This window comes from Camellia sinensis, unplaced genomic scaffold (genome assembly GCF_055761805.1).
Source record: "Camellia sinensis isolate YWXY unplaced genomic scaffold, ASM5576180v1 Unanchor1, whole genome shotgun sequence".
Taxonomy (NCBI): Eukaryota; Viridiplantae; Streptophyta; class Magnoliopsida; order Ericales; family Theaceae; genus Camellia; species Camellia sinensis.
The window spans coordinates 15017507-15030670 of NW_028128987.1; positions in this window are offsets into that span (position 1 = coordinate 15017507).

The window sequence follows — 13164 nt, forward strand, 5'->3', positions numbered from 1 at the left end:
CCAAGTTTCAAGGGTTGACATTAACAAAGGTTGTGCTACAAATGCTTATAGTCCCCTAGCACGTACGGACTTTCAAAGGTTGTGCTACAAATGCTTATAGTCCCCTAGCACGTACAGACTTCAAAGGTTGTGCTACAAATGCTTATAGTCCCCTAGCACGTACGAACTTTCAAAGGTTGTGCTACAAATGCTTATAGTCTCCTAGCACGTATGGACTTTCAAAGGTTGTCGTCCAAAACAAGGCTAACACTTGATACGCAAAACAGGGATAATCATTCATGCTTTGACAAATACTTTTCAAAACAAGGCAAAGCAAAGCTTATCAAAGCATGGTAACATAGCTTTATTAAAAATACCACTCACATAGTTCTTCAAACGTCGGGGTTACAGGCAAGGATCCAAGGCCTACAAGCACATAACAATTCCCATTGAATGCACTATCAAACAAGCTTTACATGAATGCAAATGACCTCGGCATTCCTCTAAAACTAAGTCGAATCAAAACAAACACTGTTCCTCATCTCGGGAGAACATAATGGGCACCAACCAGGTCTTGGCCGAGGTCCCACACCTACTCGCCGAGGTGTGGTCCCGATGGCCACACTCAAGGAAGCGAAGTCGGGAAAATCTGGGTTTCCCTTTCTTTGAAGAACATGAAGAACATGATCATGAAGAAGATGAATGCAATGAGCATAACTTGTTATTACAAAATCTGAGATTTCATGCTATGAATTCAAAAACATGGACCTAGGCACCCACACTCGAAGATTCTATGGAAACAAACACAAAAACATGAATCTTAATGCAACTTTCGGATCAAACAAGGCTTTTTCTTCAAGAACACATGAATACCACTTTCTCTTTCTAAACCCAACTTTAAATCGATGCATGGCTTGCAAATCAAGTTTGATCATGCAATGCAGCTAGATGATCAATAAGGACAACAAGAGTAGATTAAAATTCTAACCTCAAAACATGAATCAAACGGTTTGAACTCTAAGGATCAAGCTTGGAAATCTGTTCCTCCTCTAAGAACTTCTCTCTCCTCAAGAACAAGATATGATACAAAATGATGCATTCCTCTCTCTGCCGGCTGATTTAACACTCAACTCGGACACGTGGCAACGATCCGTTGGTTCTTCTAAAAAAGGTGACTGAATAAAAAGACAAGACTATGACAAAGTGTGTTCAACAAGCAAGATGGCATAGGTACTCCGGTAGGTAATGATCTCGGCTAAGAACAAGGCATCGGCAAGTAAGGGAACAATGATCTCGGCTAGAAAGGACAACACTTGGCCTAGCTGTGCCACACCTCGGCCTAGATGTGCCACACCTCGGTCTAGGTCGCACCTATCTAGGAACAAGATCACTTAGGCGCAAAGGTAACATCTCGGCCTAGATAATACATATCTCGGCCTTGGTGATGAACACCTCGGCCTAGATGATGACATCTTGGCCAACATGCCTTGGTGAACGTGGAGGTCAACCAAAGTGGTTCCAAGATGGTTCTAAGCTTAAGTTGACCTCGGCTTAGATTAACCTAGGCTAAAAACACACACCAAACAAGGAACAAAGCATGCAAGTAACACTTATGCAAGACAAATCAAGGTTTTACAAATGCAACATATCCAGACAAGATCGTGTAATATATGCAAGTATGACTAGAGTAAGGTGGGGGTTGTTACATGCGGCCCACATTTCCGCACGTACAGAGGGGACTGCCGCACGTGCGGCCCATGCCGAAAATTTCGTCCGCTCCGCTTTCCTTATTTGACCCTCTAATATTATTAAAATAATTATTTGATGCTCGTAAAATGGTTGTAAATTCATTCGAAGCAAAATGAATCAGATATTGTTTAAAAAGGAAAACTGTAGACACCCCATTTTTGACCGCCCTTAAGACTTGGGCACTACTGATGGTTTACTTGGTGGAGAAATGTGTGCAGGGCAAAAGTTCAGTTTCTTCGGCAAGGAGAGAGACAAATCTCAACTTCATACCCCTTATGGACCAAAACAATCTTGATCAAAAGATTTTAGACCTTGAAACCCTCTCTTTCGAAATGTTTTGAAAATAAAGTTTCTATGATGTTCCAACACTCGCATTTTGTTAAATGTCGCGCTTTTCGGTAAACCGAGCAAGGATAAAGTGGAAATGAATGAAAGAGAGATGAAATCTTTGAAAAATATTTCAAAACACTTTGTTTAGGGGTTTAGAGTTGAAGAAAAGAGGAAATGAGAGAAGAAAACTAGTTTGGGAGAAGTTCGGCATAAATTCGGGTAGGATCAAAACTGCACGGCTTCACCAAAACAGGCATAACGTTTTCCACAGTTGGAATTTTGATGCAAGGCTACCACCATTGGCAATCTTACTTCCGGGGCTTCAATTTGGACATAAGAATGACCTGAAAAGGAGTCCATATGAAGGAGTTATGGCCATTTAAAGTTGGACCTAGAAAGCAGAATTTTTATGCCGACCAGAAAAACTAGCTGGCCGACCAGAAAAAGTGGCTGGCTGACCACTTTCTCATGAAAAGTGGTTGGCCAACCAGAAAAAGTGGCGGGCAAACCACTTTAACTAGTCGGCGGCCTTCCTGCATATTCTACAGGTGTTGTGGATGCCAGTTGTGCCAGCTAGAGTGCACAGATTGCATTATCTATACACGTGTATGGAGGGATTGCATCTAGCTTCAAACTTCTTCAACAAGCTTGGTGCTTGTTTTTCTATAAGAGGAAAGACTCTCTCTCTTGTCTCAGGTTCTGAAGTTGGCTTAGGGCATATACATACATCTCCCTCTTTATATTCTTCTCTCCCTCTATATTTTGTGCCTTACAGAGTGTTATTCCTTCACTTTTGCACTACAACCTCCTAGCCAAACACTCTTACCTTGTTGCTGAGTTGCTGGAGGGTCTTGTGGGAGCTCAAAAGTTGGTTTTGGCTCAGGAAAACTGCTGATTTTGTAGTGCTTCAAGGGTAACCCTTTTTTCCCCTTTTTTAAGCTCTATTTTGATTACACTCTTAGCCATATCTGCATGGTTCATATCGATTAACTTTCAACTGAAAAAAGCTTTATTTTATAGTACTTAACATGTTTGTTTAAGGCCTCTTAGGTGCTGAGGGTCTCCTACTCTCTTGAATGCCTTGTTTAGCCTTGTTTTGATCCATGCCTTAAGGCCTTTGAGCTAGTCTTTGTTTGGCCTTTTAGCCATTGAAATCCAGTTGATTTTCAGTGGTAGGCATGTGGTTTTGAGGCCTAAAACCAAAGGGGGGTGACCCCCTCTTTTTTGGTTTTGTTTGCTTACATTTTTGGCCTATCAAAGGAGCATGTATCCCTTTACTTTTGAGGCTTGGTTTAGGCACTTTTTTGTGACTTTTAGGACCTGCCTTAAGTCTTTCCATGGTTGGTTTGGTCACCTTGTGCATGCATCTAGTATGTGTAGTGTAATCCCATTTGTGGCCCATCAAAGTAGCATGTCTTGCTAGCATGTATTAACTCCATTTCAGTGGGTTTTTTACCATCATTTGGCATATCATAACTCTGTCTAAAGCTGCTTTAGTTGTCTCTTGAGTGGCTCATGTACTTGTAGAACAAATCTTGCTTACTAGCTTTCTATGCATGATGTTTTGGCTCATCATTCTAGCATATTTTGGCTATGCTCCAGCATGATTTTATTTATATTTTGGGTTGTTCTAGGACTGTTTTGGGCTTCCATGGTCATATCACTCATGTTTTGTATAGTTATAGTGCAAATGCTTTGGCTAGTCTTCAGTTTTGAGGTCCCTAGCATGCTATATTTGTGATGTTTGCATACCTTGGCATCATTTGGTATGGAATTTCAGAGCTTATATCTTTGCCATACTCTCATGTTTATCACTTTTTAATTGTATTTGAGAGCTGAACTTTGTGCCTTGCTTGCGAGCCATCATTTGGGCATGCTTTTTCTTGCTTAGCATGCTATCATTTCAGTCCATTTCAGCCACTGTTTTGACCTGCATTAGGTCTGTTTTGAGTGCTTTAGGTCATTTGAGCATTGCTTGGTATGGTTGTAGTGTAAAGCCCTTGACTAGCTTTGTATTTCAAGTCTCTTGGCATGCTTTATTTGAGCTATTTGCATGATATGACTTCACTTTGCATGTAATTTCAGAGCATATAAACTTGCCATGCTCCCACTTTTGTCACCCCTTGAGTACCCCTAAGGGTTGTGTTCTTGTTTCCTAGCTTGTGAACTAATATGTGTGCATGTGTGTCTTGCCTTTTGATGCCTTAGTCTTGGTGTTAGGGCCTCTGATTTGGGCATGACTGAGGTCAGTCCATTTTGGTTTAAGTCCATCGAGCATTGTGTATTCCATATGGTTCATTGCGTTGTGTATGCTATGTCCATTCGCATTGTGTATGCTAGTTGTTGTTCATATTGTTGCATGCTTATGTTGTCTTGCATTGAGTATGCATGCATTAGCATAATTTGCATGTCATTAGCTTTGTTAAGTTAATCAGGTTGCTTACCCGATTGTAGGTTGTTTGAAACCGCTGCGTGCGTAGTGAAACCCTAGCTCCTGACAAAATAGGACAGGGAAACCCTACCCCAACATAGGGATGTTTTGGCTCTCACTTGCTATGTGCTTTTAGAGTGCGTCTCTACAGGAATGCATGTATCAGTTGTAAGTCTGGGTATCAGGCCTGAGGGCATCAGTATTTGGAAGAATCAGTTTTACCTGAGGGCATCAGTTTACAGGGAAGAATTTTGGGCAGAATCCAGTAGAGAGTGCAGTCATTCAGCTATGCTCATATCTGTTCTGGTGAAATTAGGCTGAGATGCTGCCTGTTTTCTCTTTTGCTAGGGGTAGTCTTGGAACCATAGCTTCCGAAGGCTCCAATATCCCCCGGTACGTTAGACTTGTGCTGATAGACTTTGTCAAGTCAGAGATTCAGTTCGAGGGCAAATCAGTGTTCCTTCACCAGAGGCAGGGTAAAAAGGTCAGTCAGGCGCAGATCATCAGTTCAACAGTCTTCGGATCAGCAGTCATTATCCATCTCACCTGTGTGCAGTTGGGTTAAGATATCTACTTTTACCACAGAGATAGATATACCGATAGATCAGTTAGATCAGGGCAGTATGGCAGGAATAGAAGAGATGATGCGTCAGCTCCAGGAGAGTATTAAAACCATGCAGCAGGACGCTGCTCGTCAAGCAGAATTTGCCAAACAGCAGGCTGAGGTCATGGCCCAACAGGCAGAGCTAATTATCAGGCTACAGCAACAGACTGAAGCATCTACTTCACACCAGGCTCCTCTCCCACCAAGAGTTCCTATACTCGGGGAGACAGTTAACGTCTAGGATGATACGGACATTCCAATAGGGCCGGCCCCGCCCCCGATCCTACCCCAGCTATCCAAAGCGCAGACCAACTTACCGGATTCTCCCTTTGAGTTCAAGGTGGACCCCACAACATTGAAAGTGAGCAAGCTTAAAAAGCTGTTCAAAAAGTCTCAGGGTATGAAGACCATTTCGGATATTGAGGATGGGTACACCGACTCGGCCGTGACGCTGCCAGACCGATTTAAGATGCCACACATAGACATACTAAGGCATCTGCGACTGTTTTCAGACATACTAAGGCCGATGGGCCTCTCCAGATTACAGAAGCTTTCCTTGTTTGGCTGGACCCTGTTGAGTGTAGCGGCTATTTGGTATGTAAAACTGGAGGACTCCGTCAAAAGGAATTGGGAGGAGATGGTTGAGGCCTTCATAGCTCAATACTCCCATAACATGCAGATTGAGATTACAACCCGTGATCTTGAGACCATTAGACAAGAGCCGAAGGAGAGTTTCTCCGATTTTGTAACCCGGTGGAGGGCTAAGGCCTCTATGATGACCATCAAGCCTGTTGACAAAGATCAGATTCGGATGGTTATACGCAACCTCCAGCCCAAGCTCATGCAGAAGATGATCGTTCTCCCCCTCTCCACCTTTGCAGATTTACATGAGATTGGGGTACAGATCGAGGATGCTATGAAGCAAGGCCTCATTGACCAAGAGAAGGAGCAGCCCAGGAAGGCGTTTTCCCGCAGTTCGAACGCAACCATCAGTGGTGATGCGGCTGCAAGATCTTCTGAAGTAGCTCAAAAACAGCTACCCCATTCACCAGTGCGTCCGGAAGTAGCTCACAAAAAACCAAATATCCACCTCGAGTCAAGAGGGTTTTTACCCCACTTTATATGCCTTTGTCAAAGGCTCTAGAGGTCTTGCTCCGGAAAGGATACCTAAAACCATTGGAACAACAACCTTTACCCGATTCTATCCCTCCAAAACATGACCAGACTAAATGTTGTGCCTACCATCAATAAACCGATCATGACACTGACAGTTGCTTTCGTCTTCGCCATGATGTACAAGATCTGTTTGACAACAAGGTCATCGCCGCACCAGCTCAGCAAAGTCTATCGCCACTGGATCAGTGAACTTGGGGGATAGTACGAATATGTGATCAAGGGATGAACTACCTGCGGGCAGCGCTCAGTTTACTCCAGATTTGGCGTATGGCACGCACTATTTTAAGCATTTGTGAATGCTGATTTTTGTACTTTTTTACTCAAGTATTGAGTCAGTTTTGTTATGTCGTTTAGAGTCTATCCCGTTGTATAGAGTCAGTCTTTTCATACTGAGTCAGTTGGGTCTGTCTTGTTGTATCGAGTCAGTCCTGTTTTGTTAGAGTCAGGTGATCCCGGGGGCGTTACCTCAGATATCATTATTTTGTTTTGTGTTTGTCTCTTCGCTTTCTTTTGAGTCTATTTCTGTTGGGGAGACAGTTTCACCAGAAGATCTAATTGAAACAGCTGTGGTTTTCATGCTTTTGTGCTTGTTTCTGCTTTGAGCCTGTTGTGCCAGCAAACTTGAATGAAATGGTAGTGCTTTTCACCTGCTTTTCTATGCCTTTAAGTCATTACATCGACCCAAGTTTTTCAAAACCTTTTTGAACATTGTGATGAAAATGAAGAGGAAGGAATTCCTCAGGCTTTGCAAAATTTGATCAATTGAGAGAAAGAGAGGCGTGCTAAGCCCTTAATGAATGAAGATCATGTTTGTTAATGTGAGTACTGAAAAGGATCCTGGCTTGATCCAGATTGGTTCCGCACTGTCTTCAGCGTGAGCGACTAGTCGCTTTCTTAAAAGATTTCAAAAAATGTTTTGCGCGGTCCTGCGAAGACCTGTGTGGAATCGCTCTTGAGATTGTGCAGCTTAGGATCGCTCTTAGCCCCGAGACTCGACCCCTCACTTTCAAACCTTGAACTTGAATTCAGAATGTTCAACGATCAACTACAATGTGAGACCTGTGTAGCCAGATTCGAAGCAGCCCTCGAACTAGGGGCAGGGAAGTCAGATCAAAAAGATCAGATGTCGTCAAAAGAAACTTGCAAAGCTAGATCAGAAGCACCCCTCAAACTAGGGGCAAAAATGTCAAAAGTGCTCGAAGAGTCAAAAAAATTGGGATGTTTCTCAAGCTAACAAAGATCAACAAGAATGCCAAATCCCAGAAGGGAGAAAAGAAGAAAGGATTGCTGAAGGATAACCGAGTTCCTATCCACAACACTAGGGGCAAATTCAGCCCCCATTGGATGGACTCCTGCATCGTCAGCAAACAGCAGCCATTCTCCTGGATTCAGATGACTTCAGGATCTCAAAACCATTTGACATGGACAAAGCTACACATTTACCCTTGAGAGGCTTGCTGGGCCGAAAACCCGGAAGGGCGACCCAGGCAAAAGTTAGAGCAAGAAAAAGAAGAAAAATGAAGAAAATGAAAGGAAAAGATGAAAAAGAAAAAAGTAGAAAAGAAAAGAAAAGAATTGAAAAGAAAAGAAGAACATAGCTCGCAAGGTTGAAAATCCGGAAGGGCGACCTTGGCAAAAGTTAGAGCGTAAAAGGAGAGGTTAAATACCCGAGTGTACCTTAATCCCGAACTACGTAAGGCTTGATTCCCATGTTTGGGATACGTAGGCAACTTCATTCTGAAGTCCAGCCATAAAACACTTCAAATTCAACTGTCCTGTCTATGAGATTGAACGGGTCATCTTTGTCCTTTCTGTATCCAAGAGTTCGGTTGTGACCTTCACCATGAGAACTGGTTACAGTGCGCTGCGGTACTATTCAAGCAAGGGGTAACTTTCTGTTGCCATAAAGTGTGCTGCGGTGCTATTCAAACAAGGGTTAACTTTCTGCTGTCGTGCAGTGTCCTTCAGACAAGGGGCAATTTTCCATTGTTTTTGGATCTGGGGTTGTGCATCTCAAGAGTCAATTCTAAGTTGGTCAAGCAGTGGCCATTTGCAAAAATAGTTTTTGAGAATTTTTACTGAGGTTGACTAATTCTCTCAAAAATTATTCCATTTTTCCAAAACTGGACCATTTTCTTGGACCCAAAAAGAAAAATTTTCAGTGCTCATAACCTAACTTGCATGATTTTAAATAAGAAAATCGAGCAAGCATGTTAATCTAACTCTTATGTTGGTCAAAATTGTTTTAGCAGAACGTCAAAAACAAAAAAATGGTCAAAATAATGAACTAGGGACACAGTTAAGTCAGGTGTTCTGTCTTTTCCCCATTGTCAATATACTTGCCAGAAAGGGCACCGTATCTGCCAGAAAAGGGCACAACAGAAACTAACAACAAAATGCCGAAAGTTCTTTCATCCTCCAAGCAGCGAGGTATCAAGCTAAGTGCGAAGCACGAACTGGAATGGAGCAGGATATTCCATTCCCTTATCTGGACAGATCTAATCACGTCCAAACTCCCCAGTAGAGCATCGTCAACCAATGTCAATTGCAGATCTGCTACACATCTAACCGCATCACAACCCCTCTGTGGGGGAAGTTCATTGTTGTGAGCAGAAGAAAGAGAATCTAGCAGAATGCTAGGGGCAAGAGCCCGCAACTTCTTGTTTATCCATCAACCACCCAGGGGAGGGATAAAAAATAAGAACTTGAAGAATAGAGAGATGTGCGCTAAGAGGAAAAGTGAGGAAAAGGGCCTTTTTAGAGAAAAAACAGAGCCTGAGGGCCGAGTGATGTGAGAATCACAAATGAGAAAGGGTGGGAAACAATACCCAGAGAAATAGGCTCTCTGTGCACGTTTGAGTGTCGTGTCTTTTTGTTTTATCTCGATTCTTATTTTGAGTCGTTTCGAGTGTTACTCGATGTGTTTAGGTTATTTACCTTTTGTTTTCCGTTGTTGAGTCGTAATGCGTTGTGTTCAGTCGTAGGCTCAATACCCCAGTCAAGAACTCATCTCTCAATTTCAAAAATAAAATTGTTTTGCGCTCCGAGTGCCGTGTCGTTCTCCACATCTGTGCAAAACAAGATTCGTTCTTTCGTAAAATCGCAGGGTTTAATCCAGGTCATACGGGAACAGTAAAACCAGGACCTATCTGAAGCTATATAGGTTCCAGACAGCAAAGCAAAAGAAAAGAGGGAAAATGTCGGGTATCTGAGTTTGTTTCAACTTCAGTAAGTTCCGAGATTGCATTCCGTGTGTACCTCTTCAGGTCTTGCCAATGCTCTCAAGTATGAGTATGCCTCTACCTCAAGCTCAAGATCAAGTCTACTTTAAGCTAGAATGGCGATCAAAAGTGCTCTCCCTGAGTACCATCCCCTGCCAGAAGTATCTTGGCTGTGTTCACAATGAGTTCCTAAGAGACCAACTGCGACGGTGGAAACTAGAGTTCAAACAGCTGTTGCCTAGAACACAAAGGTTCGGAATTTCCGAGACTAAAGTCTGGTTTAAATACCCAGAGGCGTGTCCTCGGCTTGAAATCTGTATGGAAGCCCCATAGGTTGAGATAGCGTGTATGCACCTCAATTTTGGATACTGAACCAACCTAGTCTGTCACCCCGTTGGAGAATAGGAAAAGTTGTGAATATGATCTGGAAGAAAGGTAGCATCCAAAGTGTTCTACGTGAAGAACCCTTGTCAGTATTTCAGAGCCTTTGTACTGTAAGTTGGAGGTAAGTGTTCGAAGAGCACAATGGGAGATCCCCGTCAGAGTAGAGCAGTTCATCGCCACTCACCCCGTGAGGTGCTTTCTAAAGCACCGCTGTGTTTGTTTATTACATTCCTCTAGCATCATGCATTGTATTGCATTGTACCTATCAAGTTTCTTTCCCATTCATGCACGATATTGTATGTACGGTTCATTCAAAGAAGTTCCGTTTAAGATCATTTACTTTAGTGTATCCATCACACACTTCATTTGCTGTAGTGTATCCATCACACACTTCATTTGCTTTAGTGTATCCATCACACACTTTATTCACTTTAGTGTATCCATCACACACTTCATTCACCTTAGTGTATCCATCACACTACATTTACTTTTGTGTATTCATCACACTTGTTCACTTAGTGCATCTATCACACTTTGTGTTCACCTATTGTGTATCCATCACACTTGTTCACTTAGTGCATCTATCACACTTCGTGTTCACCTTTAGTGTATCCATCACACTACATTTACTTTTGTGTATCCATCACACTTGTTCACTTAGTGCATCTATCACACTTTGTGTTCACCTATTGTGTATCCATCACACTTGTTCACTTAGTGCATCTATCACACATCGTTTTCACCTTTAGTGTATCCACCATACTTTGTTCACTAAGTGCATCTATCACACTCTGTGTTCACCTTTTGTGTATCCATCACACTTGTTCACTTAGTGCATCTATCACACATCGTGTTCGCCTTTTGTGTATCCATCACACTTGTTCACTTAGTGCATCTATCACACTTCATGTTCACCTTTAGTGTATCTATCATACTTTGTTCACTTAGTGTATCTATCACACTTCATGTTCACCTCTTGTGTATCCATCACACTTGTTCACTTAGTGCATCTATCACCCTTGGTGTTCACCTTTAATGTATCTATCATACTTGTTCACTTAGTGCATCTATCACACTTTGTGCTCACCTTTTGTGTATCCATCACACTTGTTCACTTAGTGCATCTATCACACTTCGTGTTCACCTTTTGTGTATCCATCGCACTTGTTCACTTAGTGCATCTATCACACTTCGTGTTCACCTTTTGTGTATCCATCACACTTGTTCACTTAGTGCATCTATCACACTTTGTGTTCACCTTTAGTGTATCTTTCACACTTTGTTCACTAAGTGCATCTATCACACTTCATGTCCACCTTTTGTGTATCCATCACACTTTGTTCACTAAGTGCATCTATCACACTTTGTGTTCACCCTTTGTGTATCTATCACACACTCACATTGTGTATCCATCACACGTTTACTTTGTGTATCTATCACACGCTCGCTTTGTGTATCCATCACATGTCCACTTTGTGTATCTATCACACGTTTGCTTGGCGTATCTATCACACTTCATTTGCTTCATGTATCCATCACACATTCACTTTAGTGTATCTATCACTACACTCGTTTAGTGTATCTATCGTACATACTTACACACTCTGTGTATCTATCACACTTCGTTCACTTTTGTGTATCTATCGCACATGCTCGCTAAGATTGCATAATCTACTTACATCCTTTCTGCATGTAATGTAGTTTGGTTTTTCTCCACTTGCTTAAAACTGTTGCATTTATTGTGTATAATTGCCTCATTACAGCTTTTCTTTGCATGATCATGAGTAATGTTTATCTTCGTGTATGTCTTTTACATTTTGCCCCTGCCTGCGGGCACATCTCTTTGATTATCTCGTTTGTTTGTCTAAGTCTTCGGCCTTGTCAAAAATGGGTCGTCTCTGGGCTTTGGCATTCACTCCCGTCACTTATGAATTTCGAGTTCTGTCAAAGAGGGGCAACTGTAGACACCCCATTTTTGACCGCCCTTAAGACTTGGGCACTACTGATGGTTTTACTTGGTGGAGAAATGTGTACAGGGCAAAAGTTCAATTTCTTCTTCAAGAAGAGAGACAAATCTCAACTTCATACCCCTTTTGGACCAAAACAATCTTGATCAAAAGATTTTAGACCTTGAAACCCTTTATTTTGAACTGTTTTGAAAATAAAGTTTCTACGATGTTCCGACACTCGCATTTTGTTAAATGTCACACTTTTCGGTAAACCAAGCAAGGACAAAGTGGAAATGAATGAAAGAGAGATGAAATCTTTGAAAAATCTTTCAAAACACTTTGTTTAGGGGTTTGGAGTTGAAGAAAAGAGGAAATGAGAGAAGAAAACTAGTTTGGAAGAAGTTCGGCATAAATCCGGGTAGGACCAAAACTGCGCGGCTTCACCAAAACAGACATAACTTTTTTCACAGTTGTAATTTTGATGCAAGGCTGCCACCATTGGAAATCTTACTTCCGGGGCTTCAATTTGGACACAAGAATGACCTGAAAAAGAGTCCATATGAAGGAGTTATGGCCATTTGAAGTTGGACCTAGAAAGCAGAATTTTCCTGCCGACCAGAAAAACTAGCTAGCCGACCAGAAAAAGTGGCAGGCCGACCACTTTAACTGGTCGGCGGCCTTCCTGCATATTCTACAGGTGTTGTGGATGCCAGTTGTGCCAGCTGGAGTGCACAGATTGCATCCTCCATACACGTGTATGAAGGGATTGCATCTAGCTTCAAACTTCTTCAACAGGCTTGGTGCTTGTTTTTCTATAAGAGGAAAGACTCTCTCTCTTGTCTTAGGTTTTGAAGTTGGCTTAGGACATATACATACATCTCCCTCTCTATATTCTTCTCTCCCTCTATATTTTGTGCCTTAAAGAGTGTTATTCCTTCACTTTTGCACTACAACCTCCTAGCCAAACACTCTTTCCTTGTTGCTAAGTTGCTAGAGGGTCTTGTGGGAGCTCAAAAGTTGGTTTTGGCTCAGGAAATCTGCTGGTTTTGCAGTGCTTCAAGGGTAACCCTCTTTTTTCCTTTTTTAAGCTCTATTTTGATTACACTCTTAGCCATATTTGCATGCTTCATATGGATTAACTTTCAACTGAAAAAAGCTTTATTTTTGAGTACTTAACATGTTTGTTTAAGGCCTCTTGGGTGCTGAGGGTGTCCTACCCTCTTGAATGCCTTGTTTAGCCTTGTTTTGAGCCATGCCTTAAGGCCTTTGAGCTAGTCTTTGTTTGGCCTTTTAGCCATTGAAATCCAGTGGATTTTCAGTGGTAGGCATATGGTTTTGAGG